This window comes from Camelus dromedarius, unplaced genomic scaffold, assembly GCF_036321535.1.
Source record: "Camelus dromedarius isolate mCamDro1 unplaced genomic scaffold, mCamDro1.pat HAP1_SCAFFOLD_114, whole genome shotgun sequence".
In the NCBI taxonomy this organism is placed as follows: domain Eukaryota; kingdom Metazoa; phylum Chordata; class Mammalia; order Artiodactyla; family Camelidae; genus Camelus; species Camelus dromedarius.
In genome coordinates this window covers 2,649,353-2,673,182 of record NW_026989787.1, presented here as the reverse complement: position 1 = coordinate 2,673,182, position 23,830 = coordinate 2,649,353, and the positions used below count along the sequence as shown (strand labels likewise).

At 42.4% G+C, this 23,830-nt stretch overlaps 2 long non-coding RNA genes across 2 annotated transcripts in view; both read left to right on the top strand.

Annotated features, from left to right (window-relative positions):
• The window catches only part of LOC135320689 (uncharacterized), a 64,514-nt gene extending 49,075 nt beyond the window's left edge, over nucleotides 1-15,439 (top strand). The window contains exons 4-7 of the long non-coding RNA XR_010379950.1: nucleotides 4,731-5,626; nucleotides 11,572-11,659; nucleotides 12,841-13,130; nucleotides 15,256-15,439. This is a non-coding gene — a long non-coding RNA (uncharacterized LOC135320689). The remainder of the gene's footprint in view (nucleotides 1-4,730; nucleotides 5,627-11,571; nucleotides 11,660-12,840; nucleotides 13,131-15,255) is intronic.
• A 3-nt stretch (nucleotides 15,440-15,442) lies between these two features.
• Nucleotides 15,443-21,779, top strand: LOC135320690 (uncharacterized). The gene is made up of 3 exons (XR_010379951.1): nucleotides 15,443-15,538; nucleotides 16,543-16,700; nucleotides 17,531-21,779. It is a non-coding gene; the product is annotated as an uncharacterized LOC135320690 (long non-coding RNA).
• The last annotated feature ends 2,051 nt before the right edge of the window (nucleotides 21,780-23,830 follow it).

Genomic DNA, 23,830 nt, shown 5'->3' with positions numbered 1-23,830 from the left:
TGTAGAATTTTCAAGTGGTTTTCAGTCCCATGTTTGTGGCTCAGTAGCCATGTCACTTTGGATGATGCACTCAAGGAAGTGAAACAATTTATCTAATCAATTCAAGCAGTGATGTACCGACCTCCCAGGACTGCTGTGGAGATCCAGTGAGATAACGTGTTCGCAGTGTGCAGCGTGGTCCCCAGCACAGAGTCAGTGCTGCGTGAGTGCCAGTGAGTATCTGGTAGGACAAGTGTGGGTGGTGGGCCTCGGTAACTGATGAAATCTGAGGCCTTAAGGAGGGGTCCAGTCACATCTGTGAGTGATGGGCCTGAGCTGGGAGAGGCAGAGAGACCTTGCCCCCCGACCAGGGGCCCAGGGCAGGATGGCTATGGGAGGAGAACCGTGAAGTCAGCTCTTTGCAGGTGGAGTTGAAGTTGCCCTTGAGACATCTAAGTGCAGTGTCACAAGCTGAAAGTTTAGGTCTGGGCCCGGGCTGTGAATTTTCCTATAATCTTAATCCCTGAGGATGCTGAGATATTGATCACTGAACGTGAAGACATACTTTACAGGACAAGTGAATAGTAGTATCATCTCTTTCATCAAAGCTCACGTCTCTTTATTCATCACTCACTTTGCTATTTGGGTACTTACAGAGCTCACTTCACCGCCCTCCCCTGGGCTCAGGCTCCACAGTAAAGAGCTGGTGAGACTCCCTCCTTTCCAGAAGAAGACACATTTAGCTGGTAGCCTTCTGTACCTCGCCAGACTTAGAATTTTAGTTTGTTGTTTTAATTCTATTTTCTGTTAGCCATCTCCTGACAGGAGAGACGTTTTACATCATGGTCATATTTCAATTAGCTGTTACTGAGAATTGCTGATCTGATCCATAGTGTAAGTATTATATTAACCTTGTAGAGTATTTATCATTTTTCTGTCTTTGCCCTTTAATTTTGTATGCCCCTTCAAGTCTCTATCCTATTTGGGGCCTTATTGTTTTTAATATAAAAATGTCTGTTGTAGTTAAGAGAATGAAAGAAAAAATACACATGATAGCTAAACTTAGAAAATATCCATTGTGTTTTCTGTCTCGGCAATGGAGTGTTGTAGAAACTCGTGAGAACTTTCATTACACAAGTTTCTTAAAATGCTAATTAAGAAATAAAACCTTCCTTCCTCATCTTTCAAGCTGCACAGCTAATTGTCAAGAAAGTGAGGGGAAATCCTCAGAAGCCAAGACAAACCAGAAAGCAGGGATTCTGGGAGATACGTGAGCCTTAGAAGCCCTGGGGTGCCTGTTGGCTCCTGTACTGAGTTTCAGTTGCCCTGGCAGGAGGGCAGGAGGTGAGCCCGAGGCCTCTCACACTGGGAGTTGGATGACTGATCATATGTAAGCCCAAGCAGAACCCGAGCAGCATGGTTTACTATAGGGTGAACTAGGAAAAAAATTCCTCAAGACAAGACAGTAAGGAAAGTCAATTTTGTTGGAAGAGGGGAAAAATAACAAATCCAAAGTAAGGATATTGTTTAAAGCTGTTCTGGCATGAGAGTGACCACAAACTCCTGGCAGAGAAGCACAGCTACTCCTGGAATGAGAAGCTGTGGTTTGAATAAATCAGTGAGCAGCCATTCCGAAAAAGGCCTCCAGAGTCTTGTGGATCAAGATACTGGACCGCAAACACCTCTCTTCCAAGGTCTCATTCAAATAACCAGAAAGGTTTTAAAGGAAAGAAGCCATAATCATAGTTCTATTTATTGACATTACTATATGCTAGGAATTCAGAGGTGACTATGGAGTTGTCTCCTCTTTTATGGATCTTACTTTCTCCTTGGGGAGACAAACTGACATAGTCGGGGAGCTTGGTGGAGGGGGGTGTTATTCTGTTGCAATTAGCCAGGAGAGGAGATTAAGAAAGCAGTGAAGGGTGGGTGAACTTTTTACCTGAGGACAGACAGTCTTGTTCAGTTGGCTTTTAATTGCAGGCTCAATGAGCTGTCACTGGAGGGAATAGATCTTATGGAGGATGGACTTAGCTCAGGCCTCTTTAGAATGGACAAGTGAACCTGGACAAAGACAGTCAAATCTGTGCAGACATTGAAGTTCACTTGAATGTGCTCGAACCCTGAGCCAAAGATAGGACAAATATGCAGCACTTCTTGAGGACAGAGGAGTGGTTTTTAAGGTTCTCCAAGAATGAATCCCAGGGAACCGAGATGGCCAGTTGTCAAACTGTGACTTTGCTTTTTCGACGGTGTACCCACCAAGTATATTGGACTTTTATAGGTTTTCATTTCTCTTTAATACATGTCAGGTGATGAGGACGTGGGCACAAGTGTTTGACACCTTGTCGAGGTGACTTTGGGTACCTGCCTAGAAGCACGAGCACAGCTATGGCTGCGTCATACATCTTGCCGCCCATCCCGCTCCCCGGATCCGTGATCACGGCAGAGTGGTCCCTTGTTGACCTGTCCGTCTCCTCTGTGACATCATAACCCATGAAAAGACCAGAGCGTATTAACTTGGCTTTGTTAAAGTCAAAGGAACAGATCAAATATGGAGTCAGATTTGTTTTTTCCTATTTCAGTAGTACCATGGAGAAGGCAGTTTGGGCAGCTTTTGGTAGGGTCCTGGAGGCTTTCTCTCTCAGCCTCTGGGCGCCTCTATTGAAAACCCTTCATAGCTGTCTGGCGTGCTGGAAAACCACTCCGACTGTTTTGCCCTGAAGATGTGCTCTGTTTATAACTCATCTCTACTCCTTGGAAAACAACTCAATAAAAACTCAGTTGGTTTTCCACCAGCCATGGGCAGGGGTGAGGGATAACTTGTTATTATTTCATAGAATAACAATAACAGTAATAATAATAATAATAATAATAATAATAATAATAATAATAATAATAATAATAATAATTAATAAAAATAATAAAAGAAGTCTTAAAACACCACTGGGCACATTGGAGAGAGTCAATAAATGCTTCCTGGCTTAAATCAAAAGTGATGACTCAGTGATTCCATGGCTGCTGTATTTGCTGAGCTAATTACTCCTTTGCTCGATTACACATTTTTTTAACTGAAAAAGAAATACATGCAAATTTTTTTAAAAAATTCAAACAGAGCACAAAAATACACAAGTGAAAGAAGTTTTCTCTCATGCTCTCTTCTTTCAGCCCTCCCTGGAGATGCCACTATTTACTAATCTTTGTGTGATTTTCCAGATAGGCTATGCACATTTCCACCTATGTATGTAAATTCCTTTAAAGTTTTAGTTATTTTTAACTTAAAGGGATTTAAATCCTCAAGTGGCTTCTGCCAGGGTAATAGAACAGAACAAATCTGACTCCATATTAGATCTGTTCCTTTGACTTTAACCCTATGCTCTGTCTCCTAGGCTTCATCTTGCTTGTAAAACAATGTTGCCTAGAGCCTGAAATATATAGGAGAGCCTATTCTGAAGGCCCTGACCTTTAAGGATATTTAACACTTTTTCATTCATAAAAAGATAACAAATTGCAGAATAGAAAATAACATTTGTTTTGTTGGAGGTTTACAGGGATCTGACCCAGGCAGATAGCTGCAAGAACAAAGGATTCTAAAGATAAGGAATTCCTACACCAAGAAGATTGCAACAACCAAGCATGTAGGAAAGGAGCCTGAATTCTGACTTGGGGAGATGGTTTTCCAGGACATTAGTTTGCCATGTAGGTCTACAGAAACTTGCTATTCCATGCTCCAACACCTGGTCTCCCAACTTATTGGCCTGTCCTGCACTGAGGAGAATGAATTTGGATTTGGTAACACTCTTATCTACCTAGCAAGCTGGGCACTGGAACTGAGTGTTATGGAAACAAGAGGCCAGCCAAGAAACAAGCACCACTCGGAGTGTTGGTGTACTCAGATTTATTATGCCGGCGGATTCAGACTGGTTTCTGCTCCGAAGTTATGAGCACCCCAAGACGTGCACATGAGGTTTTAAAGGGTTAATTACAAGTAAGGGGGTATTAGCCAATAAGGCTCAAACAACAAAAAGCAAGGAATCAGTACACTAGAGCTTATCTACTTGTAATAGTTCAGGTTACTGACAATTGTTGAGCTTGGATTTACGAGATAGCTTGTTAGCCCAGTAAACTGACACTAAACCTCAGATTTATGAGTTAGCCCAGCAGAATTTAGATCAGTAAACCGACACTTATCACACTTAGATTTGTGACTTAGCTTGTTAGCCCAGCTTGGCTTTTCCTTCACATGAGGATAGCTCTCCCACACCCAGGGAACTACTGTGAGCCCTTGATGGTTCCACTAGGGTGGGGTGTGGTTTACCCAGGAGGGATGGGGACTATGCACCAACACTCAGGCAGTCTGCTCTGTCTGGGGCTCTGATCTTGTACCACCCCGCTCCCCGCCAGCCCAACACCTGGGACAGTGGAGCTAAGGCAGAGATCGTGCCTGCCTGTTTCCCAGCGTGTAAAAGGGGAATATGTACCCTTCCCAAGGTAGTTCTGAGCGACAACACCTGCGGGTGCTTGGTTCCCAGAGAAACAGAAAACCAAGCTCCGTGTGGGGCAATGGGTGTGATACCCCTAGGGGTTCTGCAGAAGCATCGGAAGGAGGGCTGGATCAGAGAGGTAAAACGTGAGCTGCGGGCCTTGAAGGGTTACAGAAGGGTACAGAGGCAGGACTGCCTCCTCCTTCGGGGTGCCCCCAGAGGTAAAGCTTTTTCTCTCCATCTCCGCTACTCCCCTCCCCTCTCCAGATCCCTCCCTTTTCTCTGCTCTTCCTGTCCATCTGTCTCCCTCCACTTTTCCCCTCCTCCCCTCCCCCTCCTCTCCTCCCCCTCCCATCTTCTCCCTCCCTCGCTGCCCCACCTTCCCTCACAGAACCCAGAGGATCGCTGGCCCTCCTGCGCATGGGCAGTCAGTGCCAGCTGGACCCCGAGTTGGAAGCTCCAGCTCCGAGCCAGGAATCGGCCCCAAAACCTTCTCAGCTCTGTCGCCCGGTAGGCCTTTGGCTCCTGCCCGGGGCCGGGGCCACCGGCTGTGGAAGTGCAACGTGGGGTTTCCCGGGAAAGGGGTCAGGCGACTGCGAGAGGGCGGTCTGCGTGTCACAGCCCCCCAGGGCGCCAGTCAGCCTGTGTTCAGCTGAATTGCTCGGGCCAGACCCCTCTGCCTGCGCCACCTGCCCCGGGGCCCCGGCCAAACCTGTCCAGGGCCAGGTGTGCACCTGCCGCCTCTCACCCAGCCGGGCACCACTCAGTCCGCGGGTGGCGTCCCCTTCCCCTCTCCCGCCCGCGAGTCCTCTCCTCCCGGGCTTCCTCTCCTCGGCCGCCGGGCAGTCCCCACACCTGGGCGGGCTGTGTCCCGGGCGGGCGTGGTCTGCCGACCCGGATGGGGGCGGGCGGCTGGGGCTGGGGCTGGACTCCGAGCGGGGCTGCAGCCCGCGTCCCCAACCCCCCGCTTTCCCTGCCCCGCGACCCCGGGGCTGCCCTCCTCTCCCTTTCCCGCTCCCTCAGGACCAGCTCAGTGGCGTGGGCACTGCTCCCCCGGCTGAGAGCCCCCGGCTGTAACGCCCAGCTTCTCCTAGTGGAGTCGGGAAAAGGGATCCTCAGTGTTGAGCGAGCTTCTATCTCCTCCCTCAGTGTTTCTGCCGCAGGTAAGTATCTTGAACACTTTCAGGTGTTATGATGGCGGTGCTTGTTTATGTCACTTTTTTTATAGTGCGAGGGATTACAGTGTTGAAAGCAGGGCTTGGTTCAGTTAAAAATGTGCTGAAGCTATGAGGCTGTGACATCCTCCTTCCTTCCCTCTCCCAGGGTGAAACGTGTGACCGTCGATTTTAAAAAGATAGTTACCGTCCCTAACTAGAGCAGCCCAGCTAGGGTATTTTAACAGGAACAGCACCACCAGGGGCGTTGGAGACCCAGGGATATTGCAGTCCTAAAGAGCTCCTGGCACAGTTTGGTTTGTTTTGGTTTTTTGTTTTTCTTAAATTGTAGGGCAGACTAGTAGTATAGAGGGAAAAATAATTGTCAAGAAATATTTTTTCATATAACAGCTTTATTGTGATATTGTTCACACACCATGAAGTCCATCCATTTATATGGTACAATTCAGCAGCTTTTAGCATATTCACAGTTGTGCAACAATTATTATTCCAGAACGTTTCATCACATCAGAAAGACCAGAGGAAATGAGTGACCTATCCACCCCTCTCCAGTGGTGATTCTAAAGAAGGTTCTTGGCTATTCCTGACCATAAAATAACTTGTTACATTCCATGAAAAATCTGGTAGGAATTCTAATCAGAATTGCAATGCATTTGTCTATCAAAACAGGAAGAATTAATGTCTTTATGGCATAAATTTCTTCTAAACATGAATATATCTGGAACCGTATCTTTCCATCTCTCCAGAGCCTGGCCCATGGGAAGCCCTCACTAATTTTTGGGCTTGTGAATGATGAGATTCTATACATCGTTAGTTGCTACTGTTGCCTTTCACAGGGGAGGAAAGTAACCTCAGTGAAGCCAAGTGACTCTCTGATGGTCAGAAAGAGTGACAGCCAGTGCTGGAGTGATCCAGTGGACTTGGTGCTTGCAACCAGGATTCTCCAGCACCTACAGCTAAGGGGATTAGAGTATTCTTTTATTTTTTCTTAATGGCGTTGCTTTTATTTTTACTTATTTTTTAAAATTATTTTTTATAGAAGTGTAGTCAATTTACAATGATAGTTTCAGGTGTACAGCAGAAATTCAGTTATAAACATATGCATATGTATATACATAAGTTTTAGATTGTTTTTAGTACAAGTCATTACAAGAAATTGAATATAGTTCCCTGTGCTATATAGTAGGTCCTTGTCATTTATTTTATATTTATTAATGTGCATCTGTTAATCCCCCCTTTCCTGGCTGCTAACCACAGTTTGCTTTCTATGTCCATGAGTCCATTTCTAGCAGCACCGTTTTTCCTAGTAATATATGCTCTTTGGCTGCTTTCAGCTTCAGTAATTCCATCTTATCTGTGGGCACTTTTCTTCTGGTGGCCTTTATGTGGTTTGCACACATGGTAATAGAGATCTGTATTTGGGAGAACTCCAGGCCTAGTGTACTCCCTGGTACAGAGTGCCCACTGAGTTGATGCTTGAACTGGGAAAACAACATAGTAAATGTTGGAATTTCCACTATGGTTGAGACTTCCAGGTTTCTATAACCTGTTTAGCCCACCTTAATATTGGCTGCACCCATAATGGGTAATTTGGTGGAATTTCATGGTATGGTGGTGTAGAGACAGGGTCTTTTATGCTTCTTCTCTTTCCGTTTTCTAACACTCATTCTCCTGGGCCTCCCAGATCCTCCCCTAGAAGTTCCCAGGGCTGGCTTGGTGCTGCGCTGAGGCAATATTTATTAATGAGGACCTTTCCTCATCTCTTCTGACCCTCCGTTTCTTTCTCTGCACAATGAGGGCTTAGACTAGATAAGTGATTTTCAGTTTCTTTTAAAGCCATATTTCCTTTGAGAAACAGAAAATGCAAATCTCTCCTCCCATCCCAACCCTTTAGATTTTGATACGTCCTCCAAGGAGTGACATTGCTGTTTGTGGAAAATTGATGTGATTGTGATTCCAGGTGGCACAGAAAAGACTCTTCAGAGATTTATTGCAGGGAGAGGGCAGGAAAGTGGCAGTATGTCACACTTTCTAGTGTGAGCAATGGAGCAGGGGCTTGGATTTAAATATGGTGTCTGTCGTGTCCTCTCTTTAATCTTGTACAATGTGATAAACTTCTCTACCTCAGTTTCTTGATGTGTCAAGTTGGGGTGATAATATTTTAGGGCTTTTGTGAAACATTATACACATAATCCATTTGTGTCTCAGTAGAACCAAGACCTGCTAGTGTTTCAGGAATTTGTTTAAAAAAAAAATCTTGTCCATAGCACTCTGTCGGTGTGTATTTTGAATTTCCTGGAGGGTGAGGGTTGAGTCTAAAGTCCATCTAAAGTCCATCTGGGGCTTGAACCCAGACCCCGTGTATGATATACACATGCTCTAACACTGAGCTCTACCACCCGCCCCTTCATCTTTTTCTTTTTGCTTTAGCTGCCAAAAATCTTACAGCTGAATTTCTAATTGGCCTTTAACACTTACCCTGACTTCATGGCATCCATTTTTATGACTTTACCTCCCCCTGGTTTCATTTAATTATTGAATCTCCATATTCTTTTCACTCTCACTTTTGTCTTTTTGTTATGGTTGTTAAGCTGTGCTTAAAAAATTGTTTAAATTCTCTTTTAGCAGGAGGGTGAAAGTAAATATTTATGTAAATAAATATCACACTTAAATGCTTTTATACATTCTAAGCTGTTTAGTAGTTACTTAAAAACCGGACTGATATTAAAGTTATAACATTTTTACATTATTTTTTAATTTTTTCTAAAGGTATAACTGATTTACAATATGATATGTTTCAGGTGTACAATAGTTGCTCCATTTATAGTTATTGTAAATAATTGACTGTATTGCCTATGTTGTAAGATACATCCCTCTAGCGTGTTTACGTTACATGTAGCAGTTTGTATAAGAAATTTGGGTAACACAGAGTCTGGGGCGTGGCTGTGTCTGACTCAGGTTCCAGGTCACCCTGCCTGTCAGAGCCAAGGCCCTCACTCCTGTCTACAGGGCAGCGAGTGGAGGCAGCTCTCATCAGCGCTGGTACCAACTTCTGAGTGGCAGTGACAGCAGTGACTGTCTGTGGACGTGCAAAGTGTTGTTCCAGGAGATTTACATGCATTTCTTCATTTATTATATAAAGCCCTCCTGTGAGGAATCGTTTTATGTTTTTAATGAATAATACACTTTATTTTTAATTTGATAGACTTCAAACTTCCGGAAAATTTACAGGATTAGTACAATGAACACTTAGATACACTTCACCTAAAAGGGCAGTATTTGTCCTTTTGTGTCTGGCTTATTTCAGCATACGTTTTTAAGGTTCATCCATGTTGTAGCCTGAAACAGTAATTTATTCTTTTGGTTTAATAATATCTTTTTTCTTTTTTTTTTGTTTTTGGTCTATTTAAAAATAGTTTCATTGAAGTCTAGTCAGTTTATAATGTTGCATCAGTTTCTTGTTTACAGCACAACACTTCAGTTATATAGGAATATACATGTATTCATTTTCATATTCTTTTTCAACATAAGTTACTATAAGATATTAAACATATTTCCCTGTACTATACAGTATAAACTTGCTGTTTATTCTATACAAAATCAGTATCTGCAAACTTTGAACTCGCAATTTATCCCTTCCCACACCGTCTCCCCTCTGGTAATCATAGTTTGATTTCTATGTCTCTGTGTCTGTTTCTGCTCTGTAGATAAGTTTCTCTTTCTTTGTTTTTCTTTTTTTTTTTTTAAGATTCCACATATGAGCGATCTCATATTGTATTTTTCTTTCTCTTTCTGGCTTACTTCTCTTAGAATGACATTCTCCAGATCCATTGATGTTACAGCAAATGGCATTATTTTATTATTTTTTATGCCTGAGTAGTAGCCTATGGTATAAATATACTGCAACCTCTTTATCCAGTCATCTGTCAGTGGACATTTAGGTTGTTTCCATGTCTTGGCTATTGTAAATAGTGCTGCTGTGAACATTTGGGGGAAAGTGTCTTTTTGATTTAGGGTTACTTCTGGATATATGCCCAGGAGTGTGATTGCTGGGTCATAGGGGAAGTCAATTTTTTGTCTTTTGGTGAATCTCCATACTGTTTTCCACAATGGCTCCACCAAACTGCATTCCCACCACAGTGTAGGAGGGTTCCACTTTCTCCACAGCCTCTCCAGCATTTATTGTTTGTGAACTTCTGAATGATGGCTATTCTGACTGGTGTGAGGTGATACTTGATTGTAGTTTTGATTTGCATTTCTCTGATAATGATATTGAGCATTTTTTCATGTGCCTATTGGCCATTTGCATGTTTTCATTGGAGAAAAGTTTCTTTAGCACTTCTGCCCATTTTTGGATTGAATTGTTTATTTTTCTTTCTTATCAAGTGTAAAAGCTGTTTGTATATTCTGGGAATTAACCCCTTGACAGTCTCATTTATTGTAAATATTTTCTCCCATTCCATAGGTTGTCTTTTGGTTTTGCTTACTCTTTCCTTTGCTGTGCAAAAGCTTGTAAGTTTAATTAGACCCCACTTGTATATTTTTGCTTGTAATTCTATTGCTTGAGTAGACTGCTCTAGGAGAACATTGCTGAGATGCATGTCAGATGTTTTGCCTACGTTTTCTTCTAAGAGGTTTGTAGTGTCTTGTCTACATGTTTAAGTCTTTAAGCCATTTTGAATTTATTTTTGTGTGTGCTGTGAGGGAGTAGTCTAACTTCATTGATTTACATGCAGCTGTCCAGTTTTCCCTACACCATTTTCTGAAGAGGCTGTCTTTACTCCATTGTATGTTCTCACCTCCTTTGTCAAAGATTCAATTTCCAAAATTTTTTGGGACTATTCTTGATAATTTTTTTACCCATTCATTGATGGATGGATATTGTTTGTAACCTTTGGCTACTCTGAATGATACTGCCATGAATATTGATGTGCAAGCTTTTGTGAGAATATGTTTTCATTCTGTTGGCTGCACAGTTGGCCCGCCATAGCTGTAGTTTCCACTTAATGGATCCAGATGGCTGGTTGTAAAGGGACTCGAACATCCTTGGATTATGGAATCCAGTGTGGTGGGTTCCTGAAACCAATCCCCCGAGGATACTGAGGGATGACCCTATATGTAGGAGTAGAATTGCTGAGCCATATGATAACACTAAACTTTTGAGGAAACACCAGACTTTTCCAAAGAAGCTGCACCATTGCCTCTTTCCAATGGCTGCATATTGAGGGTTCCCTTTCCTCTGCCTCCTGACCGACATTTGTTATTGTCCGTGTTTTGATTATAACCATCCTAGCGGGTGTAAAATGAGATCTCATTTTGATTTTGATTTGACTAGTGATGCTGAGCATCTATTCATATGCTTATTGGCCATTTGTGTATCTATTTAATTCCTTGGTAAATTTAAAAATTGAGTCGATTTTCTTTGTATTGGTCAGTTGTAAGCATTCGTTTTATATCCTGGATACTAGTCTGTTATTAGATATATGCTTTGCAAATTTTTTCTACTATTCTGCAGATTGTCATTCCACTTTACTTTTTTTAAACATTAAGACAATTTCTTTATAGGGGAGGTAATTAGATTTATTCATTTATTTAATTTATTTATTTATTTTTTGCCAAGCATGCACTCTATCACTTGAGCTACCCACTTCCCCTTTCATTTCACTTTCTTGGTGATGTCTTTTGTAACAGGTGGTTTTAATTTTGATGAAGTCCAGTTTATCTGGTTTTTTTTTTTTATCACTTCTGCTCTTGGTATTGTATCTAGGAAACCATAACCTATCCTAGGACCACAAAGATTTATACTATGTCTTCTTTTAGAAAGTTTATCGGTGTAGATTTTACGTTTCTGTCTGTGATCCATTTTCAATTAATTTTTATTTGTTATATACAATAGGGGGTTTCAGAATCTAAATTCATTCTTTTGCCTGCAGATACCCAGCTTTCCCTGCACCATTCATTGAATAGACTATTCTTTCAATGGAGTGTTGTTGGCACCCTTGTTGAAAACTGACTGTAAATGTAAGTTTCCCCCCTGGAATTTTTACTGTGTCTCATAGATTTATGTATCCAAACTTATGACAGTACCATAATGAGTTCAGTACTATAGATTTGTAGTAAAATTTAAAGTGACTCCTCCCACTTTGCTCTGCTTCTTCAAGATTGCTTTGGCTGTCCTGGGCCCCTAGCACTTCCATATGAATTTTGGGATCAGTTTTTCTATTTTTGCAAAGAAGTCAGCTGGAATTTTGATAGCAATTCCACTGAATTTGTAGATCACTTTGGGGAGTCTTAACATTTTTAATAATATTGTCTACTATTCCATGAACATGGGATGTCTTCCATATATGTAGATCTTCTAAAATTTTTTCAGTGATACTTCAAATTGTTCAATGTACAAATCTTGTAAATTTTTGTTAAATGTATCTCCCATTTTATTTTTAATGCTGTTGTAAATGGGAAGGCTGTGCTTCTTAAGGGTGGGACTATATATCAATTTGTTTATTTCTAGGATTCCTACACATCAAATACACTAGGTTTATATTTGCTACATAAATCTATCCACAACTCTTCCCTCCCCTGTGTTATAAAAAACCAAGACCCAGGTTAAACTACCTCAACACCTATGTGGAAGTGAGAAATGAGACCCTTGGGTGGGGCTTTGTGCAGATGATACTGAGAACTTATTTAGGATGGCTTCATCTTAATTCCTTTAAACAATCCTTTCAGTGTATATAGTCAGATACATTAAGAACATGCCCTTTTGATGTACAGAGGAGCTAAGACTATCATTTTCAAATAATTTCTAGTGAGAATGTTGTACTTGAAACCTAATTTGTATCTATCTTTGAAGATTTATGTTTCAGGAGCTTTGACTAAAGAACACCTGTCTTTATTCAATAACGACAACTAAATGCTCAAACAACATGTAAGAGTTTGAGCTGTAACTGGAGGCAGCACTTACCTCTCCCAATACACTTGTGCTGATCTGCTCAAAGGGGTTCGTCCAACTGTTTGTCAGTAGTCTGTTGGACAAAGCCATAAAATATTGATTTAAGGTTGCTGGAATGCAACATATTCTTATTAATACTAAGTAAGCCCATATTGAGTGCTTACTGTATGTTGGGAATTGTCCCTCAGTCTCACATGAAATTTATTTCTCTGAAAACCTTACATATTTCCTTGCTATTCCCACTTTACAGATAAGGAGACTGAGGATTAAGTCTTCTCTCTTTTGGGGGGAGCTCATTATCAATGACTGCAAGTTGTAAGGAAAAAGATATTGATTCATCCTGAGAAAACATTTTTCTGAGAGTCAGCATTGAAGAGGGTGACCACTGAAGAGGGTGATCATTGTTCGAGTGAGACGAGCCCCGTGTTGTACGGAGTCAGCATCCCAGTCCTGGACACGGTACTGTGCTGCGTGGTGGGTGAGGCAGCGTGGCCACGCAGGGAACGAGGATGCCGTGCCGTTGGGCTGTGCTCAGGCCTGGTGAGGCTTTCTCTGAAGAGCAGTGGACCGTCATTGACAGATTTTAAGTAGGGGAGTGGGGTGCTCTCGTAGATCACTTTTGTGTTTGTAGAATGCTTGCAAACATTCAGTAGGCTCGGCAGAAAGTGATGTGACGAATCAGAGTAGGGTGGCTGCAAGGTGTAGCAGTGTTCAATTTTCAAGTGGTTTTCAGTCCCATGTTTGTGGCTCAGTAGACGTGTCACTTTGGATGACGCACTCAAGGAAGTGAAACAATTTATCTAATCAGTTGAAGCAGTGATGTACCCAATTCCCAGGACTGTTGTGGAGATCCAGTGAGATAACATTCGCACAGTGTGCAGCGTGGTCCCCAGCACAGAGTCAGTGCTGAGGGAGTGCCTGTGAGTACCTGGTAGGTCAGGTGTGGGTGGTGGGGCTCGGTGACTGAGGAAATCTGAGCCCTGAAGGAGGGGTCCAGTCACATCTGTGAGTGATGGGCCTGAGCTGGGAGGGGCAGAGAGACCTTCCCTCCCAAACAGGGGCCCTGGGCAGGACGGCTATGGGAGGAGCACTGTGAAGTCAGCTCTTTGCAGGTGGAGTTTGAGTTGCCCTTGAGACATCTAAGTGCAGTGTCACAAGCTCACAGAGGAGGTCTGGGCCCGGGCAGTGCATTTTCCTATAATCTCAATCCCTGAGGACGTCGAGGTATTGATCACTGAACGTGAAGACATACTTTACAGGACAAGTGAATAGTAGTATCTTCTCTGTCATCAAAGCTCACATCTCTTTATTCATCACCCACTTTGTTAATTGGATACTAACAGGCCGGTTCTTCACCGCCCTCCCCTGGGCTCAGGCTCCACAGCAAAGAGCTGGTGAGCCTCCCTCTTTTCCAGAAGAAGACACATTTAGCTGGTAGCCTTCTATACCTCGCCAGACTTAGAATTTTAATTTGTTGTTTTAATTCTATTATCTGTTGGTCATCTCCTGACAGGAGAGACGTTTAACTCATGGTCATGTTTCAATTAGCTGTTACTGAGAATTGCTGATCTGATCCATAGTGTATATATTATATTAACTTTGTAGAGTACTTATCATTTTTCTTTCTTTGCCCTTAAATTTTGTTTGCCCCCTCAAGTTTCTATCCTATTTTGGGCCTTATTTTTTTTAATTAAAAAATGTGTGTTAGTAGTTAAGAAAACAAAAGCAAAGAAACAATGCACATGGTACCTAAATTTAGAAATTATCTATTGTGTTCTCTGTCTCGGCAATGGAGGGTTCTACAAACTCGTGAAAACGTTCATTACACAAGTTCCTTAAAATGCTGATTAAGAAATAAATCCTTCCTTCCTCATCTTTCAAGTTGCACAGCTAATTTTCAAGAAAGTGAGGGGAAATCCTCAGAATCCAAGTCATACCAGAAAGCAGGGATTCTGGGAGATACGCGAGCCTTAGAAGCCCTGGGGTGCTGGTTGGCTCCTGAACTGAGTGTTAGTTGCCCTAGCAGGAGGGCGGGAGGTGTGCCCCAGGCCTCTCAAACTGGGAGTTGGATGGCTCATCCTATGTAAGGCCAAGCACATCCTGAGAATCCTGTTTAATAAAGGGTGAATTAGAAAGAAAGAAAAATATCATTCCTCAAGGCAAGAAATTAAGGAAAGTCAATTTTTGGGGAAGCAGGGAAAAATAACAAATCCAAAGTAAGGATTTAGTTTAAAGCTGTTCTGGCATGAGAGTGACCACAATCTCCTGGCAGAAAATCACAGCTCCTCCCAGAATGAGAAGTTGTGTTTTGAATGAATCAGTGAACAGCCATTCCGAAAAAGGCCTCCTGAGTCTTCTGGATCATGATACTAGACCCAAACAGCTCTCTTCCAAGGTCTCATTTAAATAACCAGAAAGGTTTTAAAGGAAAGAATCCATAATCATAGTTCTATTTATTGACATTAGTATATGCTAGGATCAGAGGTGACTATGGAATTGTCTCCTCTTTTATGGACCTTACTTTCTGTTTGACATAGTTGGGGAGCTGGGTGGAGGGAGGTTTTAGTCTGTTGCAATTAGCCAGGAAAGGAAATTAAGAAAGCAGTGAAGGGTGGGTGACATTTTTAGCTGAGGACAGTCCTGTTCAGTTGGCTTTTAATTGCAGGCTCGATGAGTTTCACTGGAGGGAATTGATCTTACAGAAGATGGACTTAACTCAGGCCTCTTCAGAATGGACAAATGAACCTGGAGAAAGACAGTCAAATCTGTGCAGACATTGAAGTCCACGTGAACGTGCTGTATCCCTGAGCCAAAGATTGGACAAGTAGGCAGCACTTCTTGAGGACACAGGAGTGGTTTTTAAGGTTCTCCAAGAATGAATCCCAGGGAACCGGGATGGCCAGTTGTCAAACTGTGACTTTGCTCTTTGGACGGTGTGCCCACCAAAGGTATTTTCCGTTTATTAGTTTTCATTTCTCTTAAATACATCTCAGGTGATGAGGACGTGGGCACAAGCATTGGACGCCATGTAGAGGTGACTTTGGATACCTGCCTAGAAGTGCGGGCACAGCTGCAGCTGCGTCGTACATCTTGCCGCCAACCCCGTTACCCGGCTCCGTGATCACGGCAGGGTGGTTCCTTGATGACCTGTCCGTCTCCTTTGTGACATTGTAACCCACCAAAGACCGGAGTGTATTAGCTTGGCTTTGTTCTTTTCCATCCTTCTCTTTGAATGGACTGATAGTGGACCCAGTTATGTTAGCAGATGTTTTACAAGTAGGGCTCTCAGTACAAACCTTGTAATCTCCGCTGTGTGATCTAGAGAAGAAAGTTACATTCTTTCCAAATTGTTTTGATGCACTTATGTGGGAAAATGGTGTACGTTTGAATATGTATTTCCTCTCTGAATCATCATGGCTAGAGATGAATGTGGGCAGACATGGAATGTGTTTTCTGTATTTGAAATGTATGGTCCCCTAAATTCTCCCCAGCTTTTTAAAGTCATCACTGGAGTGCTACCTCCAGAGTGTCCCAAAGCATCCACCACTGCCTGTTCTTCAGACACTGTGAGTTTCCAAGTTGGAGAAGGCTGCTAGCTGGTGAGGCATTCTCTGGCACATCTCTGGCTGGCTGATGTGGGCTTAGCACCCAAGACTTGGCAGAGAGTAACTAACCACGATCACTTCCATTTCTGGGACACTCATTAAGGATTTTAGATGTATGCTAGTGGCATACGTTATTTCAATTAGTTTTCCCAGCAATCATAATTAGATTTTTTCACCTGTATTAAAATGTAAACTGTCAAAGCGAGTGACGTGCAGACTTTGGACTGGAACACGGGTCTTTCTGATCCCTGTCTCTGTTCCCTCCCCGGCCTATCCTTCCAGATGGCCAGGAGACTCTTCCTCAGTCTTGAGTTTCCTGCTGATATTACCACTCTCTTTGTTTCTAGGAGAGGAAAACAAGTCTAAACTTACCTTCCAGTTGGAAATGGAATGGAGAGTTAACGTTGGAAGCCGGGAGAGTCTGTCCTGTGATGAAGCGGTCTCCAAGCCACTTCCACTGGGACGTCACGTCACTGTCTGGGCCCCTTTCTCAGCCTGTGCACAGGTGACAGCACAGATGTGCCGAGCCGTCCTCCCGGACAGGGCAGTGGGTTGGAAATGAGTTTGGGGATTTGGTTTCATTTCATAGGTTTCTGAGGGCCTTGGCCTGGCACTTCGAGTGGGACCATTCCCTGTCCCACATACTCGTGCTCTGGGCCCATGCAGACCTGACGTGGCCTCAGCCTGAGGCTCAGGGCCCATGGTGAAGTGGAGAATTTTAGTCCAGGGTCTGTGGAGGCTCTGACAATTCTGGGTCGTGGGACATTGTCCAGGATGATAATAATTCCTCCCCGAGTTTCAGATTTCCTTGCCTGTGAGACGGGGTAGTAATAGTTTCTGAGATGATTGTAATGATTCAGTAAGGGGCACAGCGTGTGCTGGCAGGTAGCTGGTGCTTAAGGAGCAGAAGTCGCAGTCACTCTGTCAGCCTCTCACTGTGTGCTCTGTGCTTTGAGAAGATGTGTTTTTGGTGAAAGTCCTGCCCAAACACTAGGGTCTAGATGAAACGTTGTTCCTTTACTTTTCCTTTCTTTTGCTCCTTCCTATCTCTGCGTCTCATGTGTAGGGAGCAGATTCCTCTGTTTCAGGGAATACAGGCCTTTCTAGGAAAAGGACAGGATGAACGTGGAGAGGTGGGGCCGGAGGGGGTCTGGAGCATCTGCACAGCGCTGCTTCCCTGCATTTCTGCATCCGGTCCCATCAGTGCACGAAGTCAGCCTTCCTCTTCCTTCCTGTGTCATCAGGTCTCTCTTTTATGGGAAAACCTTTTTTACGTGTCTTTTTTCACTTACATGTTTCGTTCAGATGCTTGTTGCTTTTCTCCCTGTGCTTCAGCGTTCCTAGGAGAGAATTCAGCAGTGCAGCATCTTCTCCGAGCTCTATGAGTTGATCGGCTTCCACTGCAAGTCCATCTTCTTCAAGTGGGTGGCCCCCGTGCAGCGCATGGCCCCCGGCATCCCGGAGCCTGGCGGGAAGGCCTGCTACCGACTCCTTCTGCAGACGCTTCCTGGCTACAGTCTGTCACTGATTCTGCAGGAATTCAACAAAGGTTTTGGAACTAAAACATTGCTTCAGTCCGATTAACCATGCCTTGTTTGGGCCCTGCTCTCCTGTCTCATCAGGGTGAATTGTGATTCGTGTAGAGCAGGACACAGCAGACTTTTTTCTGTCAAGGGCTTGGGAGTCAATATTTCAGGATCTGCAAACCTCCTGATCTCTGGTGCAGCTGCTCAGCTCTGCTGTTCAGACGCCAGAGCAGCCGGACAGTCCACACACCCACAGAGCTTTATTCACAGCAGTGGCTGGGGCTGGATTGGGGGTATGAACTGCAGTTTGTCCCCACAGCCTCCTCACTATTGACGCCTGTACCTGAGCGTGCATTTGCGACAGTGGGTGAACCTACACTGACACGTCATCATCACCAAGTGCCCATACTTGACACTAGGATTTACACTTGGTGGTGGGCACTCTGTGGGTTTGGACAGATGTACAATGACACGTTTCTACCATCACAGCATCATACAGAGTAGTCTGTCTTAGTGACCCTAAAAATGCTCCGTGCTGCACCTCATTCATTACTCCTTCCCCTCTAGCCTCTGACAGTAACTGATCTTTTAGTCTCTGTGGTTTTGCCTTTCCCAGAACACCATACAGTTGGAATCAGACAGTTGCGGAACCTTCCCAGATTGGCTTCTTTCACTTAGTAATATGCATTTAAGGTTCCTCCATGTCTTTCCATGCCTTGATAACTCACTTAATTTTAACACCATAAATAGTCCATTTTCTGCCTGGACCACAGTTTATTTATCCATTCACCTACTGAAGAACAGCTTAGTTGTTTCTGAGTTCTGGTGATTATGAATAAAGCTGCTATTAACATCTGTATGCAGATTTGTGTGTGGACGTAATTTTCCATTTTGTTCAGTAAACACCAAGGAGAACAGTTGCCAGATCATATGGTAGGAGTACGTTTAGTTTTGTAAAAAATTGCCAGACCGTCTTCCAAAGTATCTGGGCCATTTTTCATTCCCACAAGCAATGCAAGAGAATTCCTGACACTCCACATCCTCACCAGCATTTGGTGCTGTCAGTGTTCTGAGTTTTGGCAGTTATGACTGGTGTGCAGTGATATCTAGCTGTTTCAGTCTGCAGCCCCTTGATGACAGATGCTGTGGAGCATGTTTCCATAGATTTCTTTGGCATCTAGTTTCCATGTTGAGGTGTGTGTTGAGGCATTTTGCTCATTTCTTAAGCAGGTTATTCATTCTTCTTGTTGAGTTTAAAGAGATTTTGTTGTATTCTGGATATCAGCCCTTTATCAATGTGTCCCTGCCCTTCACCTGCAGCACCGGAGTTGTCCTTTGGGTCTCAGTGGATTGTCAGCTCTTCAAAGAGGTTCCCTGTCTTCACTCACCTAAATACTGTCCTTGAATTTTTCACTTTCATTGACTCACTTTGTTCTTTTAAAATAGCATTTCCCATAATTTGTAAGTACATTAAAAAAAAAAGGCAATGATTGAACACTGCCTCCCCCATCAGGCTGTGTGCCCTGTGAGAGCAGAGACCCTGTCCCCACTCACCATGTCCCATGACAGCACATGTCACATGTCCATGTAAATGTGTGTAACGTGGGGCCAAACCTGATGAGCAGCTATGATGACATGTGTTGGCTACCATTCATTGAATAGAGTTTGTTTCTTGATCTTAATTTTAAATCACATGAATGAAACATGTTTCTTTTGAAAAATAAAACAACAAAGCACACCTCCATGTGATTGGTACTTTCTACTTAGCCTTCTGACCCAGGAGGGGACATTCACCATCATTTTGTGGAGGAGGTTGGGGAGGTAAAGTAGGAGAGTGAGATCAAATAAAGTAAAAATGATAACTATCAGCTGGCTTTATTTTCACTAAGACAAATGTTACTTTAAACCATATCTCAGCTGTTGTTCTGTTGTTTTAAACACTTCTCATAGAATTAAATGGAAGCCCACTAAACCCTGAAAGGGAAATTATGTGCTCAGGTCCTGAAAAGTGTTTATGTCTATTTCTTGAAATGCACATTTTCCCTGCTGGTTACAGAAAGTCATGGCGGGAACACAGCCGTGAGCTGTGTGTGTCTGCCGGCTTCACGGGCTGCTCACTGTCATTTTCATTTTCTTGTGTTGCAGTGTATGAAGGTTTTCCATCAGACTGTTTGCTCAGCCCCTTCCTGAATGAGGGATTGAATTTTCCACAGGAAATCTTATGGAAGAGAGTGACAAGGCACATGGGTTTCCCAAAAAGCAATATTTGTTGTAATAAACTCTCACATTGGTGAACTTTTTGAATACAAGCGAGTTGAAAATTTTATCACTAGGTCATATGCCACAAATCTGTCTTAAGAATAAAAAGATTCAGATTTTATAGAAGAAGCAGTTTGAATCAAGTGTAAATTACAATTTGTACACTAGTTGGTGTTAGAAATTATACTCACTCTTACCATAATTGCCTGTGGTAGGAACTGGATCATTATTTATTTATTTAAAAAAAATCCTCAAGGTTCTACTTGCCCCATTCTTGATGCGGCAGTGCTGAGGTTAGTTAAGTTGGGACATTTAGAATTCTTGGCTAGGTTTTCAGGACATTGATTTCAGCCTCTTTATCTTTTTTAGAATCTCTTCTTTGTGTCGGTCTTTGGTCTTTTGACAATGTGGAAATACTGCACAGATCTGTCTTTCCCTTTTTTCCTGTCTTTATGGGAAAAGATTTCTGTAAGACACACTACTAGGACATTAAGGATTTTGTGTGGGGTAAGTTTGGTCGGCTCAAAGGATTTCAATTAATACGTATTAATACTTGCTATTCAGCTAATGATAAGAAAATTATAAAATAACAAGTATACATCAATAAATATAGTACAATAAGCCCATCACCCAGATTAAGGAATTCACAAACATTTCCATATTTCCTTTATTCAGACCTTTGTTCTTTTACTTGTCCTTTGTTGAAGTATTTGACAGCAAATTCAAGAAAACATGTCATTTTACCCTATGTACTCAAGTAGGCATGTCTGAAAAATGAGGGCCCTTTCTTTGATCAGGTTTTTCCATTTGACTTATGTGCTCATTAAGTACCAGCTGTATCAGGCATCTCACTAGGCATTAGGAATCCTTGGGGCAATGAGACAGTCCTGGCTCCCAAGGAAGTTAAGGGCTGATGGAAGAAACCAACACAGGAGCTTAGGTGCCTCACCTAAGGTCCCTGTGGGATGACACCAATTGGAAAAAATTTGTGCACAATACAGTGGGATTCACAGAAGGGACTGGTCAGACTAGTAGGGCAGGCCGTGAGAGAGGGGGTCAGCAGGGCTACAAGAGGAGGAATCATTTGATCAGAATCTGAAATCTTTTCTGCCAACCTTCCTACCAAGCCCCTCGGGCCCATCACACACAACCCTATGCTGTAACTGTTTTTGATTCCTGTTACTACGTCTCCTTCAGGAAGGATTTTAAGGTGGAAAATATTTAAAATCAGTAATTGTTGCCAGAAGGGACATAGAACAAAGAACATGGAAACAACACAAATGTCCATCAGCACATGACTGGATAAAGACAAGGTGATACATATCTACAATGGAATACTACTCAGCCATAACAGACGCAATTTGCAGCAACATGGATGGACCTGAAGACTGTCATTCTAAGTGAAGTGGGGTGAAAAGAGAAAGAAAAATGCCATATGACTTCATTTATGAGGAATCTAAAATTAATAGCAATAATAATAAGACCACAAATGAACTAATTGTTATTTTGATTTCTTGAATATGCTTAAGCACATATGACTGTCCTTTGTGATTGGATTACCATATTCTGTTTATTATTCTTTTGTAGTTGGCTTTATTCCTCTGGTAACTATGTAAGTTTAAAAATCTGAAACTCTAATCTGTTCTTAGAAACAATAATTAGTACATATATGTAACTAAAAAAATGCAGTATACTCTGTAAATGTATTTACATGCAATGTGTATGTGGAGTTGAACTGTAATAATTATACCTAATAATACTGAAAAAGAAAAAAAATAAAATAATATATAAAAAAAACTAATCACCCCTCTTTAAATATTAAAACATTCAGTTCTGAGATTCTGTGAAAGACAGCATGGAAGTAGGTTTTTAAGATTTTCTCCTTGCTCCTTGGTGAGCAGCCTGGGCTGCACAGCTTGGCCGCCACAGGCCCCCAGGACTTGCCGGCTTGCTCCTCACTTGTTGGGAGGAAGATTAGCTGCTTCAGGAATATTTATGCTCTTAGAAGTTGCTGAAAACCCACAGAGCTTCTGTTTACATGGAGTGTATCTGTCAATATACCCCATTTTAGAAATTTGAACAGAAAATTTAAACCCAAGAACTGACAAGCACACGCTGCCCCAGCACGTGGTCAAAGCAGTGCTGCCACGGTGGCGTGTGTTGGTTCTAGAAAAAATGCACCATACACTCAAGAATGAGGGTGAACCCACAGATCTCATCTCAGCAATGCTATGAAGAGGTGGGATCCAAAGCCCCTAAAACAGTGCTGAAGTCCCCAGATGTCCCAGAACACACAGAGCCATGGGACCAAGAATCCAGTGTCTCATGGATCATCATCCGTGGAGACCGCATCCTGGGTCAGGAGAAGCAAAAGTAGGGATACCAGGCACACAGTCCTATTACAGCAAAGCTTTAAAGGTGTTGAATTGACTAAAAGAGTTGCAAAGATTTGCATTTAGAATACTACATTTCCTCTCCTGGAGACGTTAGAATGATAACACTGATTAACAGAGGATGATTGTAATGGATTAACTATGATACTGATGACATGAGCTGCTCACACTAACCCTGCACTCAATGTAGACTAAGCCTTTTATGCACACACTTCATTAGGTCTCCACATCCCTGCAAGGTGGCATTAAGCACTCATACAACCATGAAATCAGTGACTATAAAACAGTCACAAGGCTTTCTCTGCAGCATGAGGTAGCAAAACCAGCAAGGATTTTCAATGACAAAATCCAAAATCATATATATTTGGGAAAGAAAGCAAACAAAACACAGAAGGACAATAAAACAAAAGAGCAGATGGAATGGAAACTTTTATTGAAGAAAGCAATGATTGATTCAATTACAACAGGTAATGTCCCTGGTATAATTGAACCATCAATCCAAATTTTTGGAATAGTGAGTTGTGAAATTACTGTCTCAATTAATATTGGAATTCCTAGTTGGACCAATTTGATATACATCACTGGTGTGATGTTATCTATTTAGGTAAATAACAATATTCATATTTTTTAATATTGTTAACAGGAATCATAACACAGGACTCCAGATTTAGAGAATTCAAACAACTACTATCATACTCCATCCAGTAAGGATAAGTGTCCCTGCGTCACCAAAGCAATGAAAATTTGCACACAGAAAACACAGTTCTCCAGTTGTGACAAATACAAGACCGTGAACCATGAATTACGAGAAGAAGCAACTGTTTAAATGCCATGGGCAAAATTTTTTATCATCTTGAAAACATCACTGATGCACTAAGAAAAAAAATTGTTTTACTAGCAAATCTAACTGACACAGGGGATTTTCCAAGTGAGAAGGTAATTCCAAAAAGTGCAGTAAAATGAGTTAAGATGATCTGTGCAGTGAAGGAGCTGATATTAGACTGACAAGCATCACGATTTCCCGTTTTACACTTGCTCTCTTCTTGTCACCTCTGACACAAGAATGAATCATATGATTTTTTTCTTTAGGGAAAAAAAGATAAATAAAATCTAACTAGAAGATGTGGTATGGAAAGCAGTAATGAAGTTGTCTAACCTAATAATGCAGCCAGTGTAATGTAGCACTTATTCGGGCACTAGAATTTTTTAAATCATGAATTATTTTATATCCTATTTCTATCCTAAAGGAGGCACTTAAAGTTTTCTACTTTATTCAACATATCTTGTGGGGGTTGTGATATATACTGGTATGGCAGTTTTCAGAGATTCAAAATCACCTCTGTGGTTGTGGTCAGGAAAGGCAAGGCTCCCTCACTGCTGCGATGGAGAAGGAATCCCCGGAGTCAGCCTCCGGGCAGCTTCCGAAACGCATTTGCTTGCACTTAGCACAGGACACC